Consider the following 6,461-nt stretch of genomic DNA (forward strand, 5'->3'; position numbering starts at 1 on the left):
TCTTATTTGATTAAGATTGGTTTTATAAGGACAAGTGAGAACAACAATATGTACATGAAGAATGATGAAAATGGAATACTGATCTCAGCAATATTTGTTGATGATATTATATTTTGTGGAAATGACTTTTTATGCAAAAACTTTGGAAATGAAATGAGCAAAGAATTTGAGATGTCATTAATCGGTGAGATAAAGTATTTTATAGGTTTACAGATACTGCAAATGAAAAATGAGATTTTCATTACTCAATCCAAGTACATAAAGGAAATCTTGAAGAAATTTGGAATGGAGGATTCAAAACAAGTAAGTACTCCTATGACTACCAATTGTAAATTGTCAAAGAATGATGAATTTGCATCTGTTGATGAGACACTTTACCGATCCATGATTGGAAAGCTACAATACATTGTTCACAATAGACCAGATATAGCACATGCAGTAGGTATAGTTGCAAGATTCTCTACAGATCCTAAGGAAACACACATGACAACGATCAAAAGAATCTTTAGATACTTGAAAGGCACAGAGGATTATGGCTTAGTATATCAGAAAGGAAATGATTTTGATTTAAAAGTTTATACTGATGCTGATTGGGCAGGCAACATTGATGACAGAAAAAGCACAAGTGGAGGAGCTTTCTTTTTAGGAGAAAGACTAGTGACTTGGCTTAGCAAGAAACAAGGATGTGTTTCACAGTCAACAACAGAAACTAAATACGTTGCTATAGCATTGAATTATACCAACATTGCATGGATCAAACAACTATTGGAAGGTATAAATGAGAAAGTTACCAAGCCAGTAACTATGTTCTGTGACAATACTAGCGCCATTAATGTTTCAAAGAATCCTATTATGCACTCTAAGACAAAGCACATCTCTATCAAATATCATTATCTTAGAGAAGAAGCTCAAGAGAAGAAAGTGGTGTTGGAGTATGTTAGCACAAAGGAACAAATAGCATATATCTTCACCAAGCCACTACCAAGGGACACTTTTGAATATCTCAGAAGCAAGTTAGGGGTCCTACCCCTATCTTCTACTCAGTGACCGAGTTCGGTGAAAGCATCAATCCGATGACTCTATCGAATATCTTTTGGGAGTTGATGCTAATTTATACACTTTAGGATGTTTTCTAAAGGTGTATAAGAATTATTACAGGGAACAAGAATTAAAGACAAAATGCTCTGTCCGAGACTCAGTTGATACATAACAGCAGGAAATCACTTCATACAGGAAGAAATTATGTTTTAGTTCTTTACTTTTTGGCATTGTTGTCAAAGGGGGAGAAGACTAATATCAAGGGAGAAGACTAATATCAGGGGAGAAGACTAAGGAGAAGACAGAAGAAACAGGAGAAGTCTAATGTATGGGGGAGAGCATTTCAGCATTTCAGAATCACAACAATCTAAATCTTTTAAGGTCAAATCAATTGGTTTTGCCATCAATGCCAAAGGGGGAGATTGTTGGCAATATTGCATTATAACAAACAATGAAAGATTGTTGGCATTTCAATAAGGATATTGAGAAGGTTGTTGATGATTATGGATATAACTAATTAAGGATGTTTACTGTCTTGATATTATTATTTTGTCATTGATGTCAAGAAATTGATTTTCTAATTCAGTATAATGTTGCCATATCTTGAGAAGTATGATATGAAGATTATAAAGATGTTGGTAAAAGACACAGGAAAGAATATGATGAATAAGGGGATGAATAAGGTATTCAATGGGCAACTAGTACTGAGTCAGACAATGATGAGATCATGATGTTTTAGATTGTTTTAACATCATACATATGTTGTAAAATGTAAAGGTTAATACTATACTATGTTATCAAGTAAAGAACCTAGTTGGTAAACCCTAAGGAACCTAGTTAGTAAACCCTAAGGTTATTGCTATCGGTTAATGAAGGCAGAATGTCTACCGAGTGAAGTTTAGTATTCACCGAGTTGTTACCGAGTTGTAACCGAGCTATAACATAATGCATTAAATGTTTACATGCATTATTTAATGAAGGAAGCTGATGAGCTGGAACTAATTAAATGATTGGTGAGCCGTGAATGAAGTTTGTTAACGAATCTAAGGCAAAGGAAACTTGGCATGAAGATCTACAACTCAGATTGAACTGCAATACCCTGGCACAAGTTCCAAGACTAATATGCAAGTTCCTAGGCAGGGTAAAACATTTTCAGATCGTAAGATGCATTGAACCTGGACAAGATCAAAGATCTGATTGCTATGATTGATCATGGGAATTGTGATCAAGGAGATTAAGCGGTTACCTAATTGTTTATAAATAGGAAACTGTTGATAAACATTGCATGTGGGCAAGTGTATGCAAAAAGATGCTACATAGTGATTACCAAGCACAGAAGCTTGAAGACCTGTTTGAATAACAGAGTATAGAAGCCCAGCAGATAGACAAGATTAGTTCTATGTCTAGATTGTATTGAAAAAATAGGAATCTACTTTAGCATTTTAGATGTGAAGTTGCAGATAGATTTTATTACTGTTATTTTTGTGAAAGTGACAGAAAATCTCTTAACCAAGTGAACTTAACAGTCTTATTTGTAAAACCCTCTAGCAAGGTGATATTCTAATTGAGTGTTTGAAATCCTTTAACAAGGTCACCTCTAACAAGGTGAAGATCCTAACAGATCTAAGGGAAATCCCTTAACCGGGTCACATCTAGCAATGTGTTTGTAATCTTTAACAGGATTTGCTTTTAACCGAGCATACTCTAGAAGAGTATATTTCTTAGTGGGTCCAAAATCCCACAGTGGTTTTTCCCTATTTGGGTTTCCATGTTAAATCTGGTGTTATGAGTGTTATCTAAAATTTCATTACCCATGTAATTTTAGCCAAAGGATGCATATTTTTCAAATGATTGCATTTACAAAAAGGTACATTGCAGTGTAAAAAAAAAAGAAAAAAAGGGGTATTTTTCATTTGTATTGAACAATGATAGATTACAAATTGAGTTCATGCATCTGAAGCATATTTATACATGCACTGAATTTCTTAAAACCTCACACAAGCCATGAGCTTAGCATTTCTATCTTTCCTACATATCCAAAACAGAAAAGGATAGAATCAAATAGTGAGTGTAAGGATAACCAGTCATTGCCTTGGGTTGCTTTGACTGGTTATTGGCTGTCCCGTTGCCCTTATGATTGTTTTCTCGATCTTCAGACTCTGAAAAACCCCTACTTTCCTACACAAAAGAGAAGAGGTGTTAGATCCAACAGATCTAAGCAATGAAAGATTATCCTACAACGTATCATTTATCATATCCTATCATATTTCTGTTTTGAAAGGGTGGGATAGATAAAGACACAAATCACTACTTCAGGAGAAAGAAATGTTTGTGCTAATGTGTTTGTTTCATGTGCAGATAATTAGTTACTCTAATTGGCATGTGCCCCTGACCGAGGCTCCCTTCGGGTATGAGCCCGACATACCTTTTAGAGTAACTAATCTCAGAATATCAAAGTGGAATGATGAAGAAACCAACTGAAGAATCAAAGGGACATGTTTGTTTTAAATATGAAACCTTTTACTTTACTATTCATGATATGCATAAAAAGAAAATGTTAATGAATAAACTGTTTTAAGGGACATATTATTTCAATGTGAAACCTTACAGTATGTAAAAGGGTCAATACCACATCGTGAAGATAAACAATTCAATGCAACAGGTTGGTATAGAAACAGAGTATCTGAGTTTTTTAATGCATGTTCAAACAATGAACTTCAATGAAATCAGAATCAACTGGTAATGAAATGAGTGTCACGAGCCCGTGCTCGAACTTCATTTCTACATAAGATCAATCCCAGCATGTGCCAAAGTTGAAATTTAACAAGGATAAAACACAACCTCATCAAAAAGTACAATTCTCTCAAGGAAAGAATGTGGATACTTCATCAGCTAATAATCTAACATTTTGGAGATTATATATTGCTGTCTAAAAAATTGATGGTTTATCTGAAATATGCATTTTATGGCGAACTGGCTTGTATTTCTTATTCTTCTATACTGTCCATGCTCAATAACTGCAACAAATACTGAAGGTCAAGCATTACTTGAACTCAAAGAAGGACTAAATGAATCTACAGAATTACTTGGAATTTGGGATCCAAATTTAGTGGAACCCTGCACTAGTTGGTCTCACATCACCTGCGGTGGAGGACATGTTACAGCTGTGCACTTAGAATCTATGGGATTTTCAGAAAACAAGGCTTGAGGAAGTTGCTAGCTTATTTAGGGCCTGGTTTCTTGGTTGCAATTGCTTATGTAGATCCTGGGAACTTTGAAAGTCATTGAAGGGTTGTTTATACTAAAACTAAGCAGTCATGGAGCAACTGGAATCGCAATCTCTCTTCTTGGTGCAATGGTCATGCCGCATAACTTATTTTTACATTCAGCTCTTGTACTGTCAAGGAAAACTCCCAGAACAGTTCAGGGAATCAAGGATGGATGCAAATACAATATTATTGAATGCAGTTTTTTTTTTTTTTTTGTCTTTTGCAATCAATGTTGCTATTGTATCGGTTAGTGAGAGCTATCTGTAGCAGTACAGGGCTTTCAGATGAAGATAAAAAAAAAAAAACACTGCAGTAGCCTTGATCTGAACCATGCACCTTTCTTGCTAAAACATGTTCTTGGGGGCTGGAGTTCAACATTATTTGCTATTGCTCTACTAGCTTCTGGACAAAGATCAACCATAACAGGAACCTATGCTGGCCAGTATGTTATGCAGGGCTTTCTACAGTTGCGGTTTGCACCATGGGCTCGAAATTTGCTCATGAGGTGTGTTGCAATTGTACCTAGCTTGGTTGCTACTCTTATTGGAAGTCTTAGGTGTGCTGGAAAACTCATTATCATCTCTTCGATGATTCTTTCCTTTGAGCTTCCATTTGCTCTTCTTCCACTTTTAAAATTTTACAAGCAACAATGTTAAGATGGGTCCTCACATCAATTCGAAAAGGTCACGGTGTTGACACCAACAGATGATTTTAGTGAGAAAACAGTGCAAGAGATGTTTGAGGGAGGACTTTCAAATAGATATGAACATCCCCAAGTAGTAGCAAGTTGCGTGCAAAATGTGGTGTGTGCAATATGTAAAAAAAAAAAAAAACACAGCATGCAACTTTCCTGGCAGACATGTACAAAATGTGGAAGCATTTAAAAGCATGCTGGAACTGTTCAATTAAAATGCCTTAAAAAAAGATGCAGTATCATGGAATGTGATGATAGTAGCAAGTTTCCTGGTAAATGTGGTGCGAGCAAAATGTAAAAAATAGACACAGCAAGTTTCCTGGCAAATTTGTATGCAAAATGTGAAAAAAAACAGACACTGCGTAAAAACCCTCTTCAAAATTCCAACAACGGCATAACTAATCTCAGAATAAAGCAAGAAGGAGTCATTTTCATACCTGTAGAAAATATGATTTGCATTTAAAGAGAAGACTCAGAAAGCCCAGCACCCTTCGTCAACGACTTCACAAAGCAATGGAAAAATCAGAACATCAATGGCGGCACCAAACCCTCGAAGAGCTTCTTTGTTGTTTTCATTTTGCAAAATGAGAAATATAAGATGGAGTGTAAAACTTTTAGGGTAACAAAAAACCCTTTGTAATTTTTTATATTCTCCCTCAAGTCCGCTGGGCTTTCCAAAATATGCAAAGTAATAAAAATAAAACATATTTGATAAATAGATGTTTAAATTTTCCATCGATATATCAAATATGTTTTATTTTTATTCTTTTTATATATTTTTGTTTTCTTTCTTGGTTAAAAGCTGGTATTTCTTTGTAAAAGGTATTTAATTACAATACAATTATAAATTGTAATTAAATATTATTATTCAAAATGTAAAAGGTGTATCCATGTGCAAGAAGGAGACTAAGTCTTTTGACTTAGTTTTGAAGGATGAGTTAATTCAGGAGAGATAAGGCTCTCATTGAAGAAGTCTTTTCGGTTTGGAGACATAAGGAGAGCATATAGGAGCATGCATAACCACTTGGGAAATATTCAAAAGGAGTTGAGATAATTTTGGAGACAAGAACGTTTTTTATAGGAACATGAGGTTGTTTGAAATCAAATGGAGTGAATTTAGGGAGGTTGGAGCACTTTTAGGCAAAGGGTCGAAGTTGGACTTTTTCACCATTTTGGGGAGCTTTTATTACTTGGTTGAGCTTTTTGAGGCTGTTTCTAGTGGTCTTTTGGGTTGGTTATTCATTAAAGAAGACTTTTCCATGTTTGTAGCCCTTTTTGGTGTCTTCTAGGCTCCTCTTTTTGAGGCCCTTTTCTTGCATCCGACCCAATCAGTTGGAGAGTTTTTGTACTTAGTGCCTGGAGACACTTCATTTGGAGTTAGTTCAGATTTATGCAAGAATAGTGTTTTCAGAGACAATTTTCTTGTCGTTAGCATTTCTTTTGCATAGATTCTGTAACTC

The 6,461-nt window shown here is 35.2% G+C and overlaps 1 pseudogene; it reads left to right on the top strand.

Annotated features, from left to right (window-relative positions):
- Positions 1-4,321: 4,321 nt before the first annotated feature.
- On the top strand, positions 4,322-5,003 carry LOC131875200 (metal transporter Nramp3-like; annotated as a pseudogene).
- The last annotated feature ends 1,458 nt before the right edge of the window (positions 5,004-6,461 follow it).

This window comes from Cryptomeria japonica, chromosome 4 (assembly GCF_030272615.1).
Source record: "Cryptomeria japonica chromosome 4, Sugi_1.0, whole genome shotgun sequence".
Lineage (NCBI taxonomy): Eukaryota > Viridiplantae > Streptophyta > Pinopsida > Cupressales > Cupressaceae > Cryptomeria > Cryptomeria japonica.